We start from the raw sequence: 27,804 nt of genomic DNA, 5'->3' as shown, positions 1-27,804 counted from the left end.
AAGTCAGTGAACAAACCAATTACTTTTTCTGTTATGCTCCCCCTAAAGCAAATGAAACTTGTATCCTGAAGGTCCCACCCTCCTTACTTTCCAGAGCATTACTGAAGAGTATTTGCTGTGGGCCTTGTGGGTCTTGCTGCCAGTGACACAAGAGGAGGAGCAAGCACAGTGGAAAAGCAGGGTCCCTGGAGGAAAGCTGGTGCAAGAGGACCCCACTTTGAAGCAGTTCCTCAGTCTGTCTCAAAGCTAGACAGTCAAGGATCATTTGTAATAGAAATACAAAATTTCTTTCCTTTTCCATGACACAGTTTGACTTTTCATGCAATTGGTACATTAGAATTGCACTTCTCACGAGTTTGAAGAGCAGGAGAGAATCTGCGTGTAAGTTTCCCACAGAGTTACTTGGATTATAAAGTAATGCTAAACAATGCTGCAGACAAAATAGTATGTTTAATTTTGACTCAAGAGTTGAAAAAATATGTCCTCCATCACTATAAAAAGAACTCAAAATTTAGTAAGATATCTTCTATCCACCTTGGACTGTTTCTTTATTAAATGTTGCAGATATTACAAGTGGTCCACTGGCAGTTTAATTACTGGTGTATACTAAGGCAGGTCAGGAAACACAGTATTCATAAAGACAATTGCTAAAAAGGTACATGGTCTACTTCAGCTTTTCACTGTTGCTAGGGCTGGTGAAGAAATATTGGGAAACTGGGATCTTAGCAGAGCATAAAAAAGTAGATAAATTCACAGGTTTTGTTTCCCCAGGCTGTGAAAAATGAGTAAAATTTCTATTGCTCAAGTAAAATTGATAAACTCTGCTCACCTTCAACTGCACAATTGCTTTTGGCAGGAACTCTGGAAAGTTTTAATGGAAAAGGGCTGCAAGATCAAGAGGTGAATGTCTATCTGCTCTCTCTGCAGATAACTGAAAACATGTGCCCAAGATGATAGACTTGTGTTGAGCATTGTAATTATAGTTTGCTTAAGTGGAAAAGTAAAATAATGGCCATTAACATGAATTGGCAGTAACTTATAGGGAAACAAACTTCACATTTTGGGTTCCTGCCTCTTTCAAGTTAATATTCCACAAATGTGAGACAGTAACTTTCACCAGAAAGTGAACTCAGTTATAATCTTAGGATATATTTAATCTTTTTATACCAAATAAATTTCCATGGAAAAAAATAAAGATATTGAAAATATTAAAAAATACAAGAAAAGAAGATTTTTGGAAAGCAAACTACATGAAAGAAAAATAGTTTTAATATAGTTAGCTAATTTAATCAGTTTTAATGACTCATAAAATCAGAAGTGTTTCTTCAATTTAGAAACAGGGATGAAAGGGCATTCGAGGACTTGCAGGTGATGATACTTTTCTCACGTGCTATTACACTTGTAAGCAACTTCCTCGTAGTTACAGCTGAGGCACTAAAATATGATTATGGTACAGGTGAGAATGTCTATTTGCCTTTTATAGAAACAGTGCAGGAAAATACAAGCATCTCACTTCCACTCAAAGAGTGCCAGACTATTTGAACTCTAGGAGTCTCGTTTTGAGCCTTGCTTTTCACTCATGTGTGATGAAGTCTTCATCCAGCAGGAAGGTAGAGTTCAATCATTAATCATGTGCATTTTAATAATTCTAATTTTTAAAATTTGCATATATGGATAGTAATCAACAATAGAAAAACATCAGGAGTGTAAATGGTGTTTTAAAATGTGTTGTCAAAGAATATTCATCTATTAAGCTGTGCTTCTTTATGCAGTCATATTTGGAGGGATGAAACAAACCCTTTGAGCCCCTCCTGTTGCAAACAGACACCCTGGTGGAGTATTTTGCTCTCAAAGCCCAGAACTTCTGCTTTTTTTCTGAGTGCTTTTATGCTGTTAAACTTCTTGCCCTTGACAGTTCTTGAGTGAACATAATCCAAGACACACCACACTTTGTGACAGCTTCTTTTAACAGGCATTCCAATGCATTTTTCATACTTCATCTTTCATGCAGCCTTAATCATCTTCCCTTGAAAGAGAAATGATGCTGCTCACCTACGGCATTTCTAAGTTTACAATTCTTTGTTTAAGTACTCACTTCTTTAGATTGACAGTCAATTTCTAAGGAGATAATTGAGTTCTAGTTATGTAAGCTTTGTGTTATTTTTTAGGAGGTTTGATTGGGGGTTTTGGGGGGTTTTGCAGTTACACAACATTTGATATTTTTAGGAGCTTTGATTTTACTTTTGTGGGAATTTTGCAGGCTATCTGCCAGTTCTGCTTTGTAGTTATAATGATATAGTAGTGTTTAAAAAAAGTACCCTGATGATGTGTTTGAAAACTACATGGTGTCAGTCGGTTCTGTTTGCAAAATAAGTCAACGTAAGACTCCATAAGGAATCAGCGCCAAAAATGATGGCATAAAGATTTACCTGGTGTCAGCTGAGCTTCAGTTTATTGTTGTATTGGATGAGGCGGTACTCAGATGTGTAGCATTCATGTGCCACACTGTTCTCACAGCACCACTACCATAAAGGAATTTAAATGTACAGATTCTATACAGTGCTGACTCTTTGGGCTTTGTGCAGTTGTCAAGAGAACTTTGAACTACCAAAACCTGTTGCTGTCAGATGAAAGAAATTGTCCCTTTCTGCCTTCCTGGCTGCTCATTTCTGCTCCAGAGCTGTCTAACCACTGAACTAGCACAAGTTTCTTTGGCCTTATATTGGAGTGGACCGATGAAACACCCCAGGTAAAATTATACTGTCCAAGAAGCTGTTTGGGAACAGCTTTAGTGAACAGGGTGAATTAAATTGAATAATCTTATTTGAGTCGGCCTATTAAGTGCAGCAGATAAAATCATTTCCAGAGGAGCTCTTGCAACTCTGATAATTGAATCTTGACATTACAAAACGTCTAGTGCAAAAGCACAGCCACTGGCCCCTCTTACAGCTCTGTGCAACAAGGTCATAATGTGGGGGGAGGGGACATGGGGAGCCATCTCCTGATTACATGCCCTGGAAACACTGTTCATGGACACAGAGACACCCACAATGCTGATACCTGCAGTGTGCTCAATGAACAAGTGCTTGCCATACTGGTTAAACAAGGGTAACTTCCCTCACATTTATTCAAGTGTTGTTAAGCTGCACAAGAGGAAGAAGGAGCCAGGCTTTGGCTTTCCTCCCTTACAGCATAATCACTGGGAGTCCTGCAGCAATCCTCAGAGGTGTGGCGAGCCTGCTGCCTTCCACCCTCCAGGGGCACAAATGGCGATGTGCCAGTGGGGCTGGTTCTGGCAGGGCAGGGACAGGACTTGTTCCACGCAGACTCCCTCAGACACATCTCTTACGGTGGCCCAATCTATCCCTCCGGGGGTTTTGTCAAGACTAGTTTTTTCCTACAGACCTGCGGTTCAGGGAATAGGCAATAAGTATAATTAAAACCGCTTCTACTTATTTCCTGAGAACTGAGCTTCTCTAGCTTCCAGCTGTGTTCTCTGCTAGAAGATGTGCCAGCTGAAATTGCAAATGTCTTCCCTCCAGCTAAAAAGGTAGAAGAAATCATTGTGTCTCAGTATTGTCTTTCTGCCCCTTAGAAACCTGAGAACTTTTCAGGGCTGCCAGACCACTAAGGCTAAGCCTTATAGTATCCCAGCACATGCATCAGCATAAACTGGATTCCTCAGAGTTTTGTTTGGGGGTGCATGTGTTCGTCCTGTAAACCTGCCTGCTCCCTCACTGTTTTGAGGAAGGCTTGCACTGGCTTTGGGTGAAGTGTTCTCCTGCTTGGTCATGGGTGGGACCCATGCCCCAGACAACTCTTGCAGGGTGTCATCCTATAGACAACCATGCCTTTGTGGTGTGGGACGGGACAACAGCCCTTCCCACCATAGCCACATGAGGAAGCATGAGGGCCCATCTCTGATCCCTCAGAGTCCCTCTCTTCCTTCACAGCTGTGTGTCCTGGCAAAGCAGGGCTCAGGCAAATTTCTCACATCCGCTGAGTTCAGAGGTAGTGACTAGAGTCTTGCTTCATACTCAATATGATTTCTTTCCCCCATGTTTGTAACATGCCGCTGTTGTGAATTTCAGAAACCTTACTTTACTCCCCTGGAACAAATAATAAAAACAATCAGTCTCCATTAACATACAGCAATTCAACATCTTGACTTTTATGAGTTCACTGTAGGAGTTTAATTAATTAAGGATGATTCTGCATTCTTTGCAAGGAAGATTGGCTTTTTTGTTTACTTTGTCATAAATAGTCTCATGTGTTGGAACATTTTAGGAAAATGCCAAGGAAATATGCTTCCCTCCCACTTTGAAAATATTCTCCCTCAGCATTTTTGTGTGTTGTTTTTATTATCTTTGCCTCCAGTAAAAACCCTAAGATAAGCATGATTTTCAATGAGAAGGCTTCTGTACAAACAGCCTTCAGTGCAGGTTAGCAGATTTAACAAAAGATTAAAGACAAGAACAAGATTAATCGGAAATATGAAAATAAAAAGCTAAGTCAATCCTGCCAATATTCTCAGGTCCAAGTTTTTGTTTTCCCCACAATAAAGTATATCTGCCAAAGTGTTGGACCTTTCAGTTTTAAAAAGTATTTCAATGTAAAATAAACTATTCCATTCAATATAAAACATTGCTGCTTATAAGATTCAATTCTAAAAAATGAAAGTGACAAGGAGAATCATGTGTCACAGCTGAGATCAGCTCTATAGGAGTAAAAGCAGGACAATAATCTCTAGTGACAGGAGAGAAAGAACAGGATAATGCAGCAAGAATCCAGATTCTAAGATTGCAGGTTTGGGTCCTTGGATCCTTTTAACATGATAGCACTGCAGCAGAGCAGGAGCAAGGAATGTGGTGAGTTTCTTCCCAGAGCCAAAAGAGCCTTTCCAGATTCAGCCTGATGAGCAAAGCCTCTACTTTTCCTGCTCAGTGTAGCAGAGAGAAACTCTCCAGCCAAACCCAGTGAGGCTGCAGAGCCCTGTTGGGTGGCATATTTCATCTACCTGCCTTGTTTGTAACACGTGTAACTCTTGCATGCAACGCCTGGTTGATCTAGCATTTCAGGGTAAGCACTAGGCACTGAAGTGCACAGTGCTATTGCTTTTCAAGAAAAGTAGAAAAAAGAAGGACTGCTAAAAACTGGAAGCACAATTTCAATTTCTTTAACAGTCACAACTTCATCCATATTTGTGGGTGTACAGAAATCAGAGAAATAAGAAGAACCATGTACTAGTGTGACAAGCCCACCTCCTGCCCACTGTGTCTCTGCCTATTCTCCCATCAGAGAATGCTACTTGGAGGAATGCAAGGTTGGCACAGAAGGGTCTTGGAGGAATGCAAGCAACATCTACTGTGTGCAAGGAGCGTGCCTCAGGAGCACAGCAGAGAGTGTGTCTCAGCAAGGCAAATGAGCATGCCCTGAGTGCCGTGCTGGCAGCAGGGCTTTACCAGCACCTGCGTGAGCACATTTTAAGCTGGCTTAGACATGTCTGAGCAGCTTTATAGGCAGTGCAACTGCCCTGTTAGCAGTGCTAAGCTGAGGCATGCAGTCCCTCAGTTTTACAGGCCTGAAATTTCCTTCCCATAGGAAATCCTGATACCACAGCCTCTATGTGTGCCTGAGATTTGGGGCAGAAAGAAAGCAAGCGTGAAGAAGCATGTCTTGGCAGCCCAGTAGCTACAGCTCTTACCTCAGGAAGGGGTTTGGGCTTCCCTTCTCTAACCTCAAGATTATTTGTGGTTTTACACTTCGAGTATCCAAAGTAACTCATAGCCCATCTCAAGTGAGGAAACTAAGCTTCTGGCATCAGGCAATTAGACCTCAGGCCTGCTCCCCTCACATCCCACAGCTCCTGAGGTCCTGGAACCTCACCCCAGCTGCAGCCCAGCTGCATTAGGAGGATCCTCCTACCTCTCTTCTTCTGCAGCCTTGTTGTAATGAGCATTGTACAAGAGATGAAAGATAAGAACGTGAATTCTACTTGGCCAAGGGATGTAATTAGCTGTCTTAAACAATTAAGGTGAGAATGGTTTCAGGAGACAGGTTACCTGATTTAATAGATGAATATCACTGAGAGGCAGAAGATCACTTGCTTCCATTATTGACTTTACACCAAATCCACCAGTTATTGGGCAGATTGTAGACCCATAAACTCACTAATCCATGAAATGAGATGAGATGAGATGAGATGAGATGAGATGAGATGAGATGAGATGAGATGAGATGAGATGAGATGAGATGAGATGAGATGAGACACCCCAAATAATGTCTTGCTGTATAAATTAATTAAATTGTCTGGCAGACAAGTCTGAGAAACTGAAGGGGTAGAAAGGACCACTTTAATCTGGAAAGTGGATGAGACCTTCCCTTTCAGCAACAGTGGGCCAGTGTATTAGGTTTACAGCTAAATCCCACATTCCCATTTCTGGCTAATCCAGCAGCCACAGACAGGCCACCACTGGCATCTGGAAAACTTTTAGTTTGAGCAGGAAGCTTAGTGTGGAAATGCTAAAGAAGATGCAGAAACTTCTTTTTTTTTTTTTTCTTGCATACTTAAATTTTGCTTATATCCTATTTTAGACATCAAAATAGGCCTTATTTTGCATTTTCCTAGTCTCAGCTTTGAGACATTGATTCTTATGCTTCTGCTGCTAAATTAAAGGCTCCCCTAGTTCTTGTAAAACTCCTTTCTGATAAAATAAATAATTTCATACCTTTAAGTTGCTCACTGCGAGGCATTTTTTCCAATGCTTTTGAGGCTTCTTTTTTGTGGCTTTTCCAATTCAGTATAATTTTCATCCTAAATATTCTTAGGACGTTTGTAAATTATTTTGTTGTTCATTAAAAATGCAACAAAACCCCAGTGCATCCCTGGGGCTACTTGTTACTCTGTGACTGATAAGGCACTAGTCTGAATCCAGAATGTTTTCCTATTAAACATATGCAAAGACTTTCTGTCCCCATACTTCAGTACATATAAGCAACCCAGAAGCAAAATAACAGTCTGAAAAAATCTTTGCTTCACAGGGAGGATCTGACACTAGAAGACACAACTGCATATGCAGTTCAAATGCATAGTGATTTTTCAGGTGTTGCCTGGAAGCTGTTTTTAGATATATTTTTGGGAGACACTTTTGAGTATGGCAAATTCATACAGTTATTCAAAATTATACATACGGCCGTAGAATTAAAGCTGTCTGTAAATTAGCATTTTATATTTTGTTGCTTGTTCTTGGTAAAACTAAAGTATTTTTCACAGTCTTATTTATTTAAAATGAAAAATTACATCATCATTACATCATGTAATGATATCTGTTCAATCTAGTGACCCATGAATTTACATGCAAATGTCTGCATTTGGATAAAAAAACCTGAAAGCATAGCACAAAGCCTTACAACACAGACAAGATCTCATTTCTGAAAGACGCTGACAGTGTCCTGGCATTCCAGGTGCAAAACCCATAAAGCAAAATTGTTGGTTCTCACTCTTAGGCACTTAGGAGGTGCACAGGCTGCTTTTACTCTCTTCTTCGCTACTTCTTGGTATTTTCTTCCACTAAAACTATTACACAAAGTGGTCAAGTCTTTCAGTCTCCCAGTCTTTCTCACTATCTAAACAATGCTGATATTTTTGTTATGCCCCCTTGGTCTTCTGTGTTTCAAGATGATAAGCTGGGCTTACAAAAGTCTTGAGATATATTGCTATTAGGAGAGCTGAAGGTGGCTACACAGCTGCAATAGAAAATTCCCTACCCCTGAGGTGGTGAGAGAGGCTTTGGGAGAGTAAGCTTCTGCAAAAAAATCCCCTTCAGGAGATCTGACTTGCAGGCTGACTTACTGACTGTGGCTGCATATCCTCAATGAAAGGGAACTTCACTGGGTCTGCTTCCCCACCTGCCAGCAGCACTTCTGTTCTTGTTCTGCTGAGCTTTATCTCGCTGTGAGTGTGACTTATGTTGTGAGCATGTAATCTATGTAACTTCCCTGCTGATAAATGCCAGAGATAAGAAAGTGCCTTCTCCACAGCCTGCACATGACGTGTGATGGCACTTCCCTAATGCCACCACAACATGGGTTTGTTCATGACAGATTGTGTTCTGTGTATTATCCTGAACTCAGATAAAAGCCACACATGTCCATATCCATGTCAGGCTCTGCCTTGCTGTCTCCATGCTAAATCATAGCTGTGTTTTTTGCCAGGTCAGGGGGACGCATACTGGAATCTCTAACTCAGTTTGGTTTGGTATGCTGTGAGACCTGATTTAGGTTTGTACCTCTTAGTGGCCCACTAAATCAAGGCACTTTAAACTGGCAGTGTTTATGTGCTGAAAATCCAAACCAGACGCTTTTAGATGGAAGACTTATTGACTGGCATAAATTGTGCTAGGCTGATCATCACCTGATACTGTGATGATACTGTGCTCATATAGGTCTTCCCTAGACTTAGCCATATCCCATTTGGCCCCACATCTGACTACACACAGTGTGACCTTTATTTACATTATTTACAGCTAGCCCCACAAATGATAAATTCCGGCTCTATCTCAGATATTCATCTGAGCAGTAAGCATCTAAAAACCAGCTCTGCAAGACAGCCAGCCATCTGGAACAAGAAAAATTCATTTCCAAGATGTAGTGACAAAGCAACCTCCACACATCCTCTCTGGAGTGCTGGCTCACAGCCAAAAGTAACTTTTCTATGTAATGTATTGTGAAATATTTGTGGTTCTGTAGTGGTGTTTCCTTTTACTATTTTTCTCCTGGTTAGCTATCTCCTTGGTTGATGAGGATTTAGCCCACCTTTGTAGAACATGAATTATATGCAGTGAAAGGCTTATTTTGGTTGCTTATCCAGTACTGCTTGTCTTTTTAAAAAATTAGTCCACTAGTGATCTATATTGACTGATTTACTGTCTGAAACAAATGTACAGAGTTGAGTGATTAAAATATTGAATTATTCTGCTGTTCAGAACTGTCTGAAGGAGTAGAACTACATCCAAGATTAATTTTGTTCAGTATTTCTCTTGGTACATTTGCTTTTCTTTTTTTTCTGTAGAGACTTGAAATATTAGCACCAAATTGTCTGAAGCATTTATCTCTTGCCAGTAAGACTATTGGTTCAGACCTAGTAAAACATGTTCTAGCTTTTCCAACATGAGCACTTTGTACTTTATGCAGTCTAAATTAGCTTCTTTATGAAATCAGCATTGGTTATATAACCACTGTACAGTTTCATTAAATATGGATTATTATCGAGAACATTCTTTTTGGAGAATTTTGCCGGCTCCTTTCCAAGGGGAGCAAACAAAATCTTTCAATCTGACACACTGGAAGGAAGGAAATAACTACTGATTTTTTGTATTTAAATGCAGTTTATTTCTGCTTGGGTCATGTTTCATTTGAACCTGATGTCTTCTGAGGATGTTGAGGAGGTACTCTGGGATAAGTTCATCTGAATACTCCCTAGATGGATTTCTGGGCAGGTCTTTGGAAGACTGGGATTCTCCAATACATCTGATTATTTTATAGCTCTTTCTGTGCTTAAGGTTCCGGGTAACATTTGTATAGTCTGGTCTTGGTCATGTTCCTTGAACTCCTAAAGCATGCTGATCTTCAAGGTTACACACAAACTCTGTGCACAAAGCCAGTAACTGTTTCTAGGATGCAATGAAGCAACCTTTTTTTTACTCCGAATTACTTGCCCAATTTTTGTAGCTGACAATTTTCACACTCAGCATGTTTGAATTTTAGAGGTTTTCTTTTAATTTGATTTTCTATGGCTAGATCCCTTTTGCCACTTTCCTGAGACAGCTGCTGCTGTTTTTAAGATGTGTTGGAACAGCAAAGTATCTCTCCCATCCTATTCTCCACTATCTCTCCACTACCTCTTCTCACTGTGGAGCCAGGAAATGCTCGTCTCACTCCAGTACTTCGGGACCACATGAATTTGCCTACTAGAAGACTATGTAGATGAATCTAGAAAATTCAGATAATGGAGGTAATGTGAAGTTGGAATCCACGGGAAAAAACTGTGCTATTTTCTCCTCCATTAACTCAAACTAATTCAGCACTTGGTGTTTTTTGCAGAAATTAATTTTTTAAAGTTATTTATTTTAAATGTATGTGATAAAACATCATCAGCAAATCATTTCTGGAAGTAAACAATATCAGACTTTGGTATCAAACTTCCTGACTCTGCATTTCAAGACATGAATTCAGTGAAAGAGTAGTCCTTGAATATTTATGTGCATAGGGACTAATGGTGCCTATAAAAAGATGTTTATAGAGGGTAAAGATATACTGGACTCTTCGGTGTATAAGCTGGGCATTACTGAGGTGTTTTGCTTCTAAGAGAATTCCCAGGTGATGGGGAATGCCATTTTGGTTAGGACTTTCACTTCTGCCAAGGTCCAGCATTACAGCAATAACCAATTTTTCATATTAACTTTCCTGCCTTTAAAAGGCATCTTCTGCACAGCAATGCAGTGACAGGAGTATTGCCATAGGCTGTTTGAATGATTCCCAGCTGACTTGGTTTTGTAGTCCATGACATGGCTATCATAAATCTATCATAAATGTCCCAACAAGGATGGGAGAGAACAAGGATAACAAGGGTTTACATCATTATGACATCACAATGTCACAGAAGTGCTCACCAACCTCAGCTCGAAATAGAAATGGGGAAAGGGGGAAGGGAGAGGGAAAACATCTAAGGGAGAAAAGGAGCTGCTACCTGAATTATAACAGCTCACAGAGTAACCAAAGGCAAAAAATAGTTATATTTACTGTCTGAGAAGTACTGGATTCAGTAGTTGTTCTCTATGTAAACCATCTGTTCACGAGTAAATGAGTTTTTATTAAGTAGAAGCACTTAGTCTGAACACACTTCAAGTGCTATTTCATAGCAAACAGGTAAAACAATTTCTATTGTGTTGTGTTAGACCTATAACCCTCAAGGAATGGCAGCATCAAGGTATCAATTCCAGGAATATAAAAGGTCTTGTCCACACAAGTAATTTTGTGGTTTTTAGCACATACCTTCATGTCCGTGGTTTTTCAGAATGTAAGCTTTTGGTTTAATACAAGTAATTTTATACTACTCATGCTTAATGATAATAAAGACCAGTCTTCTCCAGGAACTGAGTTTGCAAGAGATGTCGTTTAGAATTGGATGGAGAGACCACAAGGAAACAGAAGAGCTAATAATTATTTATAGAAAAGGCTTTTTACATGACTTTTGTGATATTTGGGTCTTTAAGCCGCTCTAATGTCAATGAAAGGCAGTCTGGAAGCTGGAATAAGTTATGGAGCAAAAAATTCTTCCTGTAAATGACAGCTAAAGCCCCGTGTATGTTCAAGTGCCTAAATTCCAGGACTTCCAAGAGATACGACACTACCACATTGTGTAACAAGAATATATAGTTTGAAATGAAAGAACAAATGAAAACTTCAGAGATGAGGGGATACCCCTAATGGGAGCATGTTAATGAGCAAGAAGTGGAGGGGTCAGTAAGTGTCTGGAGAACAAAGTGAGAGATTTGTCACATGTGGGAGGAAAAGAGAGGGACACTGGCCTTCTCATCTGTGCATTTGCACTGTAACCCTGACTTTCCCACATTTGATCCTTTCTCCCTGTGCAAATTTGAATCAGTGACAAGATTAATAACAAACACATCTCTTATTCAGAACTTTTCTGTCATATAGCATTACAGTGACCCAAATTTGACATAAAAAGGAGGAATCAAAGCAAAGGATGACCAATCCCGTTACAAACATTTTTGACCATGTGAAGAACAGGATGTAGCTCAAACCCCCACATGTCATTCTAGCCTGGAGGTCACTTGAGTGGCAAACAAGATTTTTAGTTTCCACCCAAAGCACTGTTGTTCTCCTATGGGCACAAAAGGAGGCCCAAGAATCTGAAATTTTCTGGAAGTGAAAAGCTCCCATTGAATGAGAAACTACACTCTATCCAAAGGCATAATCTCCAAAAATTCTGTATGTATGTGGGTGGACATTTCCACCCATCTCTCCAAAGCATTTGAACAAACGTCTGAGCTTTAAGGGTCTTCATGTCAAACAGATGTTTCAAACTCTCATTGTTGTTTGAGACTCCATTGATGTTTAAGACTCCCATTTCAAGTATTCATAATTTGCTCTATGTTAGGACAAGTGGGCTTTCACAAGTGTCATGATGAAATAACAACTTAACATTTTATGCAGTGTGTCACAGGATGCAGATTTCTAACACTTAAACTAAGGCCTTGCAAAGCCTTAGAACAGGTGTATTTGTCTTTTGGTCTATATTTCCTCTTTGCCTGCTTACAATAAATTTTGTGAAGGGTGGAAAGGTTGTATTCAGGCCTATGATATCATTGTGTGCTCTTTGCTGGGTACACTGTGATATGTGCTGTTTGCTGACCTGGGATAAGATTTGGCAGAATGATTGCTCTTGCAGTCTGATGAATCTCTGAAGTGCTTTCAGTTTCTGCAGTGCTAGATTACTTTGGAGGATATTGTTGCTCAGAACTGAGCATCGGATCTTGAAAAGCAGAGGTATACCTCCAAGGAGATGAAGAGACAAAATGTATTTTTGTGGTAGTCAAAGGCATATTTTGCATTTTTGCAAAGTATTTTTGTAGTAAAATTACTAGTAATCTAGTAATTATAGAAATAGTAAATAGTAAACTAAAATTATAGTAATAACATACTTGTTATTCTAGTTCTCTTAATTTTCTGATTTTTTTTTTACTACAGACCTCCTGAAACAGGAGAAGGCTTGGTATAAAGCACTTTATAGCTACTTTGTCTTGGGGAATCTCAATATTTTCCACAGAGCAGAGCAAAGTCTTCTTTAGGGAACATATATGCCCGTTGAGAGAACTATGGGTATAATTTCACCTAATTACATCTAACCTGCAGTAAGTATAGACTTTTTCTTAAGGGTCTAACCAAATCCCACTTTCCTTTTTCTCTAGCTCTATTTCCTACTGTTTGGATTTGGGTGGGGTTTTCTTTTGTTTATTTGGGGGGGGGGGTGTTGGTTTTTTGGGGGGGTTGGTTGGGTTTTTTGTAGTCATATATAGAAGTTGTTTCCATTGGAAAGTTTATTTTCTTTCTAGGTGGAAAAGGGAGCTGAACTGACCTGCCCTACAGCTCCCCAGTTGCTTGTCTGCTTCTAGCATCTGAAAGGCAGCAAAGCTCACGGAGGGGACAGTCAGGAAGCTCATTGCAGTAATTGCTCTGGAATTGTATTGGTTTGGTGTAATGTGAGAAGCTCCCACAGCTGTCCTTTCCAAAAGCTTTAGAAGTAGATCCTTGATTCTCAGGGATCTGTAAACCACAGAGGAAAACCACTGCTTAACTAATCGGATTATCAGCTAGCTCACTCGCATGTAATACATATCTAAACACTGCTTAATTTGGGATATTAATTACAGACTGCACTGTAAGAATATACATAAGTCTTTAATTACATGGAAAGATCTTCGAATTGGTGGCTGGAACCCTCATTTCAAGGGTTTAAGAAGCTGATAATTGCTTGTGATAACCATTTTACTCTGTAAATAGGTTTATGGCACTATATTGGCCAAGTACTGACTGATCTGTTCACAGCCAAATGCCACCCAGATGGAACCCAAAACAGCCTGCAATTTTGTAAATACGGTATTTCCTCATAAATCTTCAATATTGTCCCATTTGTTGTCTCACATATCTGATTGACTGTGAGCGAGCTCAGGCAAAAAGGTTTTGTTCATTCTTAATTGACTCTATTATAACTTCTTGTAGTGCAATTAAAATGTGGAATCCTTTTTGTTCTGGGCTGGACCAACAAGGGGCTGTGCACACCAGTGTTGAGTGCATAGAAAGTAAGCACTGTATAACCCTGACTGACTTCTTATCAAAAGTGCACTGACGTATTTAGAGCACTGCTGTATTTACTGATCCTATTTGTAACCTTGTTATGTGTGAAAGGATGCCAGTGCCATTCTGCCACGTGGACGTGCATTATTTTCAGAACAAGTACTAACAGTTTTTAGGGAATCAATAAAGGTAGAAAATGCTTCTTTTAATACTTCTTGAGCTAAATTGACATGTGGAGAGCTTTCACACTTAGCAAGGATAAAGATAGGGATTGAGAGATACTTTCTGTAATTCAGTTTTCTGTGCAGGATTGATCCCACTTTAATAATCCATAGATAAATCCATAGAAATTCTTTGAAGAATACAATTTCGATGGTAAGAAACAATGAAATTTTTCCTTGACATAAAATAGTTCAAACAAGATTAAACCTTGCATCTCAACCTTTCTGAAGACATTTTTTGGTGGTTTGTTATATTAATTTGAAGGAAAGAAAAAATAAATACCCTTAAACATACTTGAAACAAAATTCAGATACAGATCCAATGAGGAGTGCACAAATACACAGAGCAGAGAGACACTTACAAGCCTTGCTGAAACCCTTAGCAAGATGAATATCCTAAAATGACTAGGGTGAATCTCATGGTGAAGGGAGAGGGCCTACATAATTGCATTTTTTACATAACTTTTCACAAAGGCTTTGCAGGAGGGACTTTTCTAGCAGGTTTCTTCACAAAAAAAGGTAATCTGAACTATATCTGATGCACTGGTGATAGCTTCCCTGTGGAGATGATTCAATTCTGCTAGTTTTTTCATGGAATTAGTAGAGCACCGGTAATATATACAATGAAATTTATCTCTCAATTGTTAGTTAAAAGAATAACAAACTGTATTGCTTCCAGACTTGTGAATGTTCTCATTTCAGTAGTACACTGGATGAATTCAGTACTAACTAATGAAACTAATAAAAAATTAATTATGAATCTGGTAATAAGTAATAGATTCAAACCTCCTGTCATAGTCTATAGGTGTAAGAAAAATTGCAATGTTCACAGAATATCAACCTAGCTATTTGTCTGCCTGCAGTGTCCAACCTTCATCAAATCAGCACAATCACCAAATTAGTCCATCTAGAATATTTATGAACGTTTCATTGTTTACTGCTGTATTTCCCTGTCCTGCTCCAGGATGTAACAAACTTCTCTCAGCTGAGGCAAATCTCACAGTAAATATCACACAAATGATATGAAGACTTCCTTCTGATGCCTATTACCTAGACAATGTGAAAGTCATAGCAAAAAGAAGCTAATATCCATTTTAAGCTCCATACATAACCTTCTGACATAAAAACCTGCTTAAATACAAAAATATAATTAAGTAAACCTAATTAGTAGAAATACATTTCTTGACATATCTGCCCAGGCACTATACACAGAAACTCTTCTCTCAGCTCTGCTCTGGCTCAGCCCTGCCCTTCAGTTTTGAATTCAGTAATGAACTAACAAATCCGCTGTGTCTGTTTTTGCTACAGGTGAGATTTTCAAGGCTGTTTTGTTTTACCTCCCATTGAAGGCAACAGCAATATTTCTCTTCCAACCAATTTAAATAAACCAGGCCAGCATGGGTTATTCTCAGAAATCTGACTGTGCTTATGATTTGAAGAAACCACACTGAAACAATGAGAGCTAGAAAGAACACTATGTAGACTAATTTGTCAATGATTCCCTCTCTAATTTTCACTTTGATACTTGACAGTAAAGAAATGCAAGCACTGTTAGAGCTGTAAAATAGTCCTAACTGGCTATTTGACACCTGACAGTGATATACTCATAGAGAAACCTCTCTAATAGCATCTTCAAAGCAGTGAGCTCCTGTGATTCTCAGGTAGCCTTGCTTGAGGCCGGGGTGGCAAGCTCAGCAGGAGAGGTGGAATGAAATGGGATTCTAACAATGACCACAGACATTTTTCAGCTAAATTCAAAATCTACAAAGAAGTGATGTTGTCTCTGAGGCAAGAAACAACTAATTTCAGTCTTGTCATAAATACAGCGCCTTTTCAAAAAGCAGGAAAGCCTAAATTGATTGGCCTACAAGTTCTACATTTACCTCTAAGCTTTTTATTAGTTATGCATGGTCATTTTTAAGTAGCTGACTTCATGCTGTAAACCACCCTGTACTGGTATAGTTTGTACTTGCGGCCAGAAGGGAAAAAAAAGAGGCCCCAACTGAACTACAGCTTTGCAAAAGAAGCAATGGAAATTAGCCTGTGTTACAGTCCCACAATTAAATAGTTCCTGGTATCTGTTGTGGTTTCTGAGCACTTAATGGGAAAGCATCTGTCCTATACTGTCTGCATGACACAGATACTCCCACAACCTCTGGAACTTCTCATTGTGAGTCTTCTGGGAAGCTTTCCTCCTGTAGAGACTAAATGAATGGGAGTATTTCTAAAGAATCAGGGAAGCTGAAAGTGACCTCTGGGACATCCAGAGGTCCATAACCCAACCTCCTGCTTGAAGAACCTCCCATAAAAGCAGGTTATTCAGTGCCTTGTCCTGTCAGCTTTTGAAAGTCTTCAAACATGGAGGTTCTGCCACCTCTGTGCAACCCAAATGATCATAAAATCTTTTTTGTCTATATTGGGTCAGAATTTCTTATGTATTTCTTGAGTCAGTATTTCTTATTTCATTGTATCCATTTCTTTTGCTTCTACTGTGCATATTTGAGAATAATCAGGCTTTGTCTTCTCTGCTATCTCCCATAGGTAGTTGAAGACAATTATCCTTCCTAGCTGTACCACACAAAATAGAAAGGAAACCTCTTCAGAACTTCTGCCCAATTCTGGCATTGTGCAGAAAAGACCACAGACTTCAGAAACCCTGAGAAAAGGAAGAAAAAGTGGAAAACCTGTCTCTAGGATTCATTTCCATTACAAATTTTGCATGGAAAAATCATTAAGTAGAAATGTATCAGTGGTACTGGGAGCAGAGACTTGGAAGCTGTAGAGTCAATAAGATGTGCAGTCAGACATCTTCCTTTCACTCTCTCTCTGTGGCTCCATGAATCTTTTCATCACTGCATCTCTCTGCAATGGCCCTGCTAGGGAGAGAGGTAGCTAACCACCATAAGGACTAGTGGCTTGACGTGTTTGCAAAAGCGCTTTGAAAAAAAGGAAGTCCAGTTAATGTTTCACACACTGCTGTGTAACTGAAGTGTGTTATTGAGCATGTTTATCATGAGACTGATGAAACAGCAAACTTGAAGGATTACTTCTGCTCTAGGCATACAAACTGAGAATGCCAGACAGCCCTGCTCAGCCACATGGGTTTAGAAAGGCAGCTGGATGTGTGCTGGACATCATAAAAAATAATTTCCTCCCAGAAATCTTTTTTTCTCCCTAGTGACAGGGAATATCAGATGCTACCTGAAATGAAGCTCACGCCATGAGCAAGAGAGGCAGTACTAAAGGGTGCAGATCACAAAGAATTTGCAACAAAAAACACCTGTGTTGCCTTACTTAGGGGAAATGAAACAGCTAGAGAGGTAAGTGAAGAAGGAATAACATGGAGGGGGCCAATACAGAGGAGAGAGCATCTCTAGGAGATGTAATGAGAAGGAGGCTGTGGTGATGTGAAGAGAGAGAAGCAGAAAGGGACTCACTGGTCAATGAAAGATGTACAGAGCTCCCTGGCTTTTCAGACATTCATGCTTTGGGACCTTTTGCAGCTGTCCCTCCTGTCTTAAGACAAATCTTCCCAGCAGGCTGTGAGCATGTCTGGAGGGCATAACTCCAGCTTCCAGTGTCCCCCAGTGGGCCCCTCTCCCTGCATGTTTCTTGACTGTATGGTGGCACCTTTGGCTGCATCCATTTCTTTTCCATGCTGTCTCCACAAGCCACTACATTATGCACCTGTTTAGCACCTGTGACTTCATCAGATATCTGGTATCAGGTTTTTTCCATCCACTGTGTTTTGATAACAGCCTGCCTTCTGTGTGAAAAGGACAAGGAGGCATCTCTAGTTTTAGCTGTTGCTCCCCACATCTAGGTGCTGTAGTGCTGGCAGCATAGGGAATTTCTCCCCTTAGACTATTGTATCTCCAGCCAAGTAGACTTCAGACAGGGATATCTGGTTCACCCAGAGATATCATTAAATGGCTCCTTGTTTAATGAACATATGACTTAAGGTGATAGGACGTTTTGCTTCAAGACAAAGTAACAATTGCTTTGAGCTGCCTGGAGGTACACACCTTTCCCAAACTACTACTTAAATCTTACCCAAGGAGGGAATTTAAAAACACCTGTCAGTGCACTGCATTTTAAATTAATCCCCGTGAAACAAACACTTGGAACACAGAGCACAGTACTTAACTCCCTGATACAGGCTCACAATGACTCAATAAACCAGAAAACTGCTCTGAAGGCACAAGTAAAGAAGCTGGTGGTCAATCCTAAATAAATGTAGTTTACAGGCAAGATTTAGGGTAGTAAAAGGCTGTGCCACAGCTGTAAAAGGGGCAGCACTGTCCAATCTTCCATCCCTGTGGAAGATGAAGAACTGAGCTTCACCAGGGCTGCAGTAGCCCCTAGTTAGCCCTGGAGAGCATCATGGTTGCTTTAGAGCTGGTCCTCTGAGTTCTTCAAATATCCTAGTGGTAAATCTCACACAGCTGTGTGTCACACAGAGTCCATATCATTTAGATTCCTAGAACACCAAAGAAAGATCTCAGCTGCCTATTCTGTACTGTCTAATGCCTAGGGGAACTCTCCAGGGTCTCAAAAACATTGTAAGTGCATAAAGTCAGCCTGGAGGAATCAAACTGCATGCACTAAATATATCTATTGCCTTGGAAAAAAAATCAACTTTTCCTACGGACAAGAGTGCACTTAATATGTTGGTTGTTTTTAGAATAGCTGATTTGACAGTGCTGAATTTCATATTTTTTTTCATCTCCAAGCCTTTGACAGTTCACTATAAGCTTTGAGGTCTGCATCCCATAACCATGAGATGTCTCAATAAAAGTCAGGTAATTTCAGAATTAAAGATCCACTGAAGGGTCTCAAGAAGGGTCACATAGCAAACTGTGCAATCATACAAAAATAAAAGTGATTTTACTATCACGTTTTCTCTACTGTGCCTCTTATTGTGGACTTACAGGACTACAAACCTCCTCAGAGGATTTGCTGAATGTGATGTGCTAACTGTGAGGCTCATGTAATTGTCTCTGGTTTCCCACTGCTGAATCCATGCATTTGTAGCTCCACTGCAGCCTCTCCTAATCCTGTGTGCCAGATGCAGATGATCTGTGGTCCAGCAACCTGCTCCCTCTTGGGTAAGAGGCAGTGAGCAGCAGAGAAGCTGCTTAGCTCTGCCACACTTTGGGATCCGCCCCTGAGGCAGGTGCCATGATTAATGGGCTGCAGCTTTAAGACACAATGCACAGGCTCCAGGCTCCTCTGTGACCAGCTTCTCATGCTTCCACCTTCACAGCTTTAGCAGGGAGCTAATACTGGTGTACTCTGACTTTCTTAGGCCATAATTATTTTTTTCCACTCACTTGAGAAATGTTAAAAGATGAACTACATTGGTGAGGCTCAGCAATAGTAAGATACAAGTATTACATTTTGTTGTCTCTTGTAATTATAGTAATTATGTAGTACATGTCACCCTACAGTCTCAGAGGCAATTCAGAAGACCTGAACTGCAGAGCTGTCTGCATTTGAAATATTCCTGCATGTGTAATAAACCATCTCCTGAAACAAAATTCCAATCATATTGCTACCCATGCCTGCTACAAAAAGGCAAGTTTTTTGCAGGATGCTAATCTCTCATCCTGTACAGCTTGTTCTGAGGAGGGCTAGGGCACAGGGGTGCAAAGCTCTCATTATTGTCTATTACCTAATGCTAAGCATGCAAGGGGGGAATCTGCTCCTCTGTAATCAAGACCAGATGAAAAGCTGTCTGACCTGTGGATGTCTGAAATAACAGTTTGTTCTTATTCCACAATATACCTTGCAGGCAGTTGTAATGATTTGCCCAGAAGTCTGCTGCTGTACTGTGTATAATAGGGTAACTTCACTAAACTTGGAATTAGACATTTAGAATATCATCCTCCCTGAGCAGACGCAATAAGATCTTTGTTACTTTTGATATCTGAGCTACTATGTCTAACCAAAACACCTTTAATTGATTACTTAATTTAAGTAATCTTCAATTCAGAGTAAGAAAGCCAGCTCTCCATATGTTAACTTTTTACAATCTCTGTAGGACTTTGATGTTGTGTTTCTCTGTAGCCACATTCCCTCTGGAAATGTGGGATGTAATGAAAACTATTTTAAGAAGAAGCTATATTTATGTTTCCTCATATATCTTCACATCTAACAGATGCAGCAGTTCAGACTGAAGCAGTGTCTGAGAGCCAATGTGGTTTTCGAGTGTCACAAATAGCTGTGGTACATTATCATTAGGTGTCAATATTAAGTTGGATCATGATTTGCCAGTAGATGTGAGGAATGCAAGTATTTTTGGCTCTTGGCTATTAGGAAGAGGAGATGTGTGATTTGTATCTATCCTGGCCCTGGAAGGGCTGTTCCTCCTATGAACGTTTTCTGCCTGGTTTACTCAGCTGGGGTTCTCGGTCCCCTCTGGCAGCTCCCAGTTCACTTCTAGGACAGCTTGTGCTGCCTGAAATGTTGCAGGTGTTCCCCAAAATTTGTGGCTCCAGGGGCTCAGAATCAGACAGACTGTATTACAGAGGGTGCCTTCACCCTTTCCTCAGAATTTCCTATATCTTCCTAATAAGACTGCAAAATCTAAAACAATCCACAAAGAACTCAGTGCAGTGGGACTGGCTGGCTCAAGCCACAGCAGTCTGAGCAACAACCCTTTTCTTACCTTCACCTGGCTCCAGGGCAAAGGAAAAGACAAGAGAATGCCTTTCAGTCCTTCCCTTTAATCTTTTTCCAGTTGTTGCTGGATTTTGCATGGGTTTCTTGGAGCGTTCGCTCAAGGTGACACAAGATGAGCGTCACATCCCTGGGGTGTAGGCTTGCAGTGTGCCATGGCCAGCTGCACTTCAGCAGATGAGGGGGAAAAATGAGCAGTGTGGGTCACTGCAGAAAGATGTCCACTCATCAGTGACAGGCCAGTGACCATATCAGCCTGTCCTCTCAGTGTCACTGAGCTTAGACGGGGCCTTTCCAAGCCTGGCTACCACTGTGAGGCAGCAGGGGTGTATTTGAGCTGCCACTACTGGGACTATCTTTGCTCTCTGAGATAAAGAATTTGATTTTGTGGCACAGTTAAGTCTGATACTTCTCACAAATGCTAAATTCAATCATTCTTTATTGCTGTTGCTTATTATTTGTGAAAAACTGGCTTTGTGCCCAGCATTTTTATGAATTCTGACTCCCATCCTTATTAATTCTGTAAGAAATACGACAAAATGGAAAGCAAGTTTTTTGTTAGTGAGGATTAAAAGATGCTGTGAAGCAAAGATGAAAGGACTGTTGTCACTCACCAGTTCCATTTATAACATGAATTGTTTGGATTTATAATGGGAAACCAAAGAACCATGCCATTAGTAACTATTATGCAGGAAGATGCTATAGTTGCACACTTGCTTCAGCTCTATTAATTTCTTTTGGATCAGAAAATAATACGTAAATTGCCAATGATGCAGTAAATAACTATCTACACTCATTTTATTAACGCTAAAGTTAGTTTATGCCTAGCTCCAGACTCTGGAGAAGGCTGCAAGGCAACTGTGGATTTTGATTCTGATCTCCCAAATGATTTCCAGCTCAAAGCCCTCTCCTGAGTCACTGACGGTCTTTCAGCCTATCACCATCTAGATGCAGGTTTTTCACCTTTCATCTCTTACAGCATAATTAGGCAGGCCTGGATTTATCAGAAATGCCAAAGAGTTGTTAATTCTCACTCACTTGCCCCTGCCCTCTTGTGTCTGCTGTCCCAGTCAGCACTGAGGGCACAAGTGACACCCAGGTAGGAATGGCTGTGATCCGAGAGTTGGTGAAAAAACCCAAAGCTTTCCTCATGTCCAAGGCAGTTTTGAACAGCTTTTCTACCTCCAGGACCATAGTACAAAACCAGAGACCCAAAGACAAGTGAGGTTTCTTCTGACCCTATGCCCAGAGTGGCTCTGTGTGCTGTGGTTTGGAATTCTGCAAAATTGCAAAGGAAAACTGGGATTCAGCTAATGGAGTCCCTGTTATGTCCGGGTCTTGAACGTGCTTTGTCCCTTTCATAGCACCTACAGATTCAGGGCTGCATCTGACACTTCCTATTGACCTGGCTGCTTTTCCTTTGTCTTCAGTAGATTTTTAGGTTCTGCCTCATTACACATTAAAAGACCTATATCCTCCTTTCACTAACCCAGGCTTGACCTCATTTGTCCAGGGGCCCTCTCCCAGCATTTGGGGAAGGAAACCTGCGTTTGGGAATTGATGTCTCCCTGTGACTGAGGGGTGGCACTGATGTTTGTGTCTGTCTGAGGCAAGCCTTGTTTTTCTTCCCTATTACTTTCTCTCCAGCTTAGTTGACTGTGTGCTCCTGAAGACTTTGAGGATGCTTTTTGCATAGAGGTGACTATATGCATGCATAAGGAAGGGAAAGAGGGCAAACACAGCTGTTCTCTGAGCCCTAAACACTCCCTGGCTAACTGTGCAAATGGTGCCTGCAGCACTGACGGAGACAGGGGGAAGAAGCCTGACTTCCGCTCCTTGCAAGTGTCCCTCCATCTACATGCAACACTGTAGAGGGAACACACTAAAGAAAACATGGAGCAGGTTAGGATAGGTAGAAGGAATAAAGTTTCAGTGTGCTTTTACTGTTACTTCCTAGGGAACTGCTGCTGAAGTTCAGTTTCCAGAAATGTAGCTACGATAGCAAAAGTGTATTCCAATGTACATCACTGTGTTTCTGTCATTTGTTGGTGTACATAACCAGAACTGAAACACATGTTTATGCACTAATGTAAAATAGTGGGAAAGAGCCTTATATTAAATAATTTACGAAAGGAAATTGCTCTATGACTGTCCTTTCTTTGTATACTTTGTCCAACTACACTGGCCTGTGAGTAAGGGTAGGTGAGGAAAAAGCACATTTCAAGAATGGGTTACTCTGTGCCTGAAGAATAGTTTGCATGGGTCTGAAAGGTAGGCATTGCCAGAAATCCTTCATCCCACAGAAAAACCTAGGGGTCCAGCACAGCTCAGAGGACTGGAGTTTGTACAAACAGAAAGGATGTTAGCTCGCGAACTCCACACCCTTTTATTTTCTAGGTATAAGCAAATGCTATGTATTCTGAAATCAGCAAATATTAGCAAGAAATTCAGGCTCTTTGTGTCCAAAGTAATAAAATTTTATTTTGAAATGGGCCATTTGGCCTAGTTCAAGAGAAGCAGAAGTATTTTTGTTTTAAAAATGAATTTTTGTTTTAAAAACTTTACTGTAGTTGTTAAATTAGAACCTATGGAGTTTCAGAGGGTGATAATTTAAACTATCCTGTTTCACAGTATCAGAGGACCTTAAGCATATTCAGTGTTTGCTATATATAACAGATCTGTGTGATTTTATCTGAGTCATCTTGCTCCTACTTGGATGGCTATTTGTTTACTTAAAACCAAAACACAAGTCTCTGGGGAAGCTATTGCCATAATCACACTTCGGGTGGTTTGATTAGTGCAGTCTATTCTCTGAGGCATCTAAACAGTGTGAATTCTCGTCCCCACTGATAAACACCCCACGGTGTGCCAAGAAAGCCAAAGTAAATGGCACTAAGTTTAGTGTTTTAAAAAAATTTCTTTCAAGAAAAAGATGCTGCTTCTCCCCCTGACAGTAACATGCTTCTCCATAAAACCGCTGTTTACTGTGTAGCTTCCTGTGACTTTACAAAAAGTACATGCTGAGCTCTTCACCCTTCTACAAATAGAGATAATCATGCTTGTAGGAGGCTGAAGCCTTGAATCAAGTGACAATTGGCTGCTGGTTGTAGCATCGGTGTGATTATGATCCAACAGCCACTGTATTTGACTCACTGGCAACTAAACTTGTGGCCCAGTCTACCAACTGTAAGAGCCATGACTGCTACCTAGCAAAACAGGGTGCAAATGTCACTGGGGCCCCTGCAGCTCAGAGAACTATTCCAACAAAAGTCTGGAGTGAGCTTTGTGAAGGCTAGGCTGAGCCGTGTTTTTGTGAGCAGGGATAAGCAGGCAGTGTCAGCCACTCACAGAGGGGCAGAAGTTAAAACCCTGATGGGATGTGCTCCACAGATCACAGTGGCTTTGCTGACCTTAAGGAGCTACAGAGGGGGAATTTCCAGAGGACCAGAAGGACACAACAGTGTCTTCACATTGGTGATGTTACCAAACTCTGCAGGGGTCAACCCCTCTACTAAACTTTAACCATGTGTAAGTGGTCCTGCTTCACCTTCCTTAATAGACTAACATTTCCACAGCACTTGTCAACAAAGTAATCAAGTACTTCCATGTAGGAGTAAATGTCTTCTAAATAACACAGTTGATTCAATTTGATTTTGGGCTTGCTCAGGACACTCACACCGTGGGATGTCAGTAGAGGTACAGTTGGTAAATACAACACCAACAGTGTGTCACCCATGTAGGAATAAACATTTCTGTTTGAACAAGGAACCACTTTGTTCTCCATACCTGTTCCTGCCCTCAAGCGCCAGCAGATGAATTGTGGCCCTATTCTGGGCTATCTGATCATACATGTTGCCTTGCCTTGCCAGGGTCCAGAAGCAGACAACTTGGGAAGCCAACTTCTCACCTCCAACTGACAGCTGGGGCTGGAAAAGAAAACATAGCTTTAACTCCATAATATACATCAGTGAACAAGGCATGTTTAGAATAATATTGTCCTGGCAATAAAACAACAACAAACCAAAACAACAACAACAACAAAACCCAACAAACTCCAAACAAACACCAAACAAACAAACCAAAACAAAACAAAAACCCCACCACCCCAAACCTCAAAAATTCTCCTGATTTTCTTGTCATCCTGGCAGTGTAGTGGCTGGATTGGATGGTGGCAGTAGCCTGCTGTTGTACTGAAGTCTTCCTGCAGCCCTGAGGTTCAAAGATTTCTCAGAGTAGTTCTAAACAACCCTTTTCCTTTGGTCCCAATAGGCTTCCAACCATGTGGGTTGCAGATCAGCTGTGCAAAAAGCTCTGTGTTTCTTGCCCTGGTGAAAAGATAAGAGTAAAGGTCAACAAATTCAGATTCAAACGAAGCAAGGAAGAGTGAATTTCAGGAACTCTCCACTCTGTGCCATAGCTTCAGCTGCCAGGCATTTAAACCCACAGGCTGTGAGCAAGAGATGGCATGTAAAATATGACAGGTGGCCAAGTTTATTTAATATGTTGGCTTTTCCACTGCTCTTAGCACTGTTATCAGAACACATAATTTAGTTACATGGAGCAACATGGAAAACCACTGGTGAACATAAAAGAAAAAGCTGCTTCCAGGTAGCTTCCAAATTAGTCCCTTTGCATTGCTGGAAATCTAATAAGGCACTGATTACATATAGGAGTGATGAGTTTTAAAATATGCTCAGCTTCAGCTTTTACATACATATTGCTCAAAAAGCCTTGGGGCATGAAATATGAAGTCATCTTGTCAGGACCTCAACACAGATGCCACAAGGTCTTTTGAGCTGGCTCCTCAAAGGCTCCTGTATATTCCCACATGGCAGCTGGGAAAGGGCCAACTCTCTTTGCTTGGGAGTCACTTTCCTCAGTCATTCTTTTGGGATGGGACCACTGTAGAAAGAACATGAGTTAATCAGCCCTCCAGTATGAGATAGTCCAGCTAACAGGAAATCCCAAGTAAGGCAGGTCATGTGGCAAGTCCTGGGAAGCATGACAGCAGCCACCAGCTGAGGTCCACAGGAGCTGCAGGTTCTGCAAGGGTACCAGGGGCCTGAGAAGCCAGGCTTATCCTTGTGCTTTGCCAAAGAGTGAGACTTGCTTTGCAGAAGAGAGTACTTATTTCAGGGGATTTAAATGGACAAATCAGATATGCTTCCCATAGCCACACACCACACCTTCCTCCTGTGGCTGTTCGAACACTCAGTGCAGCATGACTGGAAAGTGCTGGAGTTCATGCCAAAACTGCCTAGAACATGGAAGTGGATGATGGGCAGCTCTTTGCTCTCAGGTTGGCTTGAACCTGTGTATAACCAGGCTGGGGAAACAGACTCTCTGGGAGTGCCTCAGACTACAGCATCCTCTGCAGTCACAGGCGCAGCACAATTTGCTACCTTCACTGTAACTCTGGATTTTAGACCCTTCATGCCCCGCCCTGCCTTCTGGCTCTTGATTAGGTTGCATTTTGGGCAAGAGTGAAATCCAGCTTCTTCACCCATTCTTCCTCTCACTTCTCTTCACCATGTATCTTTGCTGCTTGCCTTGTTGCCAGCTCTGGCACTGCACCAATAACAGCATAAGAATAAGCCAATTCAACCTACAAGAACGGCAGAGAATTAAGCCAGGACAAATAAATAGGGAGAGGGAGGAATGTGGAAATAGGGATGGAGGGAAAGGGAAATTGGTGAGGAGGATAGAAAAGGCATCCTTTCTGTGGGACCCAGATTTTAACCTCTTTCAAGGGTGAGAGGTTACTGGTGGAGTTGGTATCACAGCTTCGGCTACATGAAGATACATCACCCATTTAAAAACCAACATTCCAATATTGATTGATTGATTGATTGATTTATGCTCTGTCACAAGAAGGCTGTGCTTGGGAAAGCATACACAGCTTCTGAGTCCTGCCTCTCTGCGCACTCACCATCCAGAAGATTCATGGCTAGAAGAGGAAATCCAAAACTGTCACTCAAGGCAGGATGCAGGTCTCTCAATTTGCTGCGTCACCTGAGCAAGAGATTTGAACACTAATGGTGGGAGACTTTGGAAAGGATTTTCCTTTTTAGAAGGCAAGCTACCTCTTCAAAATGGCATGCCTTCCTGTAAGCAGGACATTTATAAAGTAATTTGAAATCACTCCCACAGGTGTTCAGCACTGTTTGAAACACGACCAGCTACAGCAAACTGCACAGCACAAATGCCAGCAGGGGAAAAGGCAGGATGTCAACCTACAAGTATTTTCTACAAAATATAATACAAAAAGAAGTGACATTCCCCTAATCCTTCTGAAGCAAAGCCAGGGGTGACTGCACCAGCCTGCTATGGTATGCTGGCACTCAGGCTGGCATTTGACACTCCCTAAATTTCCTTCCTCCTCTGTGCAGTTGTACTTCAGTGGCAGGCAAGTGCCAGCAGCAGGGGGAAGATGATGTCAGCATCTGTACCTGGGCTGGAGTGGAGCTGGTGCAGGCTTGCAAGCAAAGCAGTCAAGAATCACCAAGGTAACTTGGTAAATCAGAAGGCAGGAATTCAAATGAATGTAACAAGGCCCGATGGAAAGTGAGCATTTAATCTTCCACTGGTTTTCCTGATTTTTCTCCTACTGTCCTCTGGCAGTGTGTCCAGGTACAAGTATTGCATCATCTGAATGGGCGTCTTGTTGATTCAAAGCTCCCAGGGCCCTGAAGAGCAAAGGTGCTGCACGGCAGCTTTAAACACATTAACACTTTCCTGGGACTTGTTCCTGTTTATGTGGAGAAAGAGCTTTTCATTGAGAGGAGATGGAAGGTCTCCAGCATTGTGCAAACCATTCATCTATCCACACCACAGCTTGTAAAGTATGTGCTGGGACAGATCTCAGGCTCAGCTAGGAAATAGCAATAACAGCTATTGTTAAGGGGAGACTGCAGCTGACCAATGTTAAGATGTTATTGTACACTGAGCCTTACTTTCCCTTCTTCCCTATCACAATGCGCTCCAGCCCAAGCACAGTCCTGGTTCCTGAGTGCATGTTCTGAAA

This window comes from Chamaea fasciata, unplaced genomic scaffold (genome assembly GCF_029207755.1).
Source record: "Chamaea fasciata isolate MVZ Bird 193981 ecotype frontalis unplaced genomic scaffold, bChaFas1.0.hap1 SCAF_2, whole genome shotgun sequence".
Lineage (NCBI taxonomy): Eukaryota > Metazoa > Chordata > Aves > Passeriformes > Sylviidae > Chamaea > Chamaea fasciata.
Note: the sequence above shows the minus strand (reverse complement) of the source record.